Source organism: Cyprinodon variegatus, unplaced genomic scaffold (assembly GCF_000732505.1).
Source record: "Cyprinodon variegatus isolate N-32 unplaced genomic scaffold, C_variegatus-1.0 Scaffold57, whole genome shotgun sequence".
NCBI classification, from domain to species: domain Eukaryota; kingdom Metazoa; phylum Chordata; class Actinopteri; order Cyprinodontiformes; family Cyprinodontidae; genus Cyprinodon; species Cyprinodon variegatus.
In genome coordinates this window covers 525,564-526,154 of record NW_015150510.1, presented here as the reverse complement: position 1 = coordinate 526,154, position 591 = coordinate 525,564, and positions in this window count along the sequence as shown.

Genomic DNA, 591 nt, shown 5'->3' with positions numbered 1-591 from the left:
TCATTGACTCTGATGCAATCCCTCACACTAAGCATGCTTGTAGCGACAGTGGAGAGGAAAAACTCCCTTTTAACAGGAAGAAACCTCCAGCAGAACCAGGCTCAGTGTGAGCGGCCATCTGCTGAGGCCGACTGGGATTCAAGGAGACAGAAGCAGGAGGCATCTCTGTGTTCTGGTACTTGTTTTATTTTTTAGAGCCACTGTGCTAGAGTAAATATAAAGAGTTGATTTAGTTTTTTCCAACAGCATCTTGGTTTGTTTTTTTATTTTGTCACAAATACAATTATGCAAATAATTAATCTAAATTGTTTATCCATAATGTTATAAACTTCAAATCCTCTCTGGGGAAATATTTCAGATTTGTACCACAACTTTAAATCCTCTGATTATAAAACAATATTCTCTCTGATAGACTGTTGTATAACTCTGGCTCAGTTTAAAAGGTTTATGTTTTAACTTTTTTTTAGTACATATAAGGAGGACATTTTTTTTTTTATATATTATTCTTCCTTCAAACTGTGTCTGAGTTTCTGTAATCATTTTTTAAAACACCAATGAGGTTTTAGATAACAAATTATATGCTTGGAATAA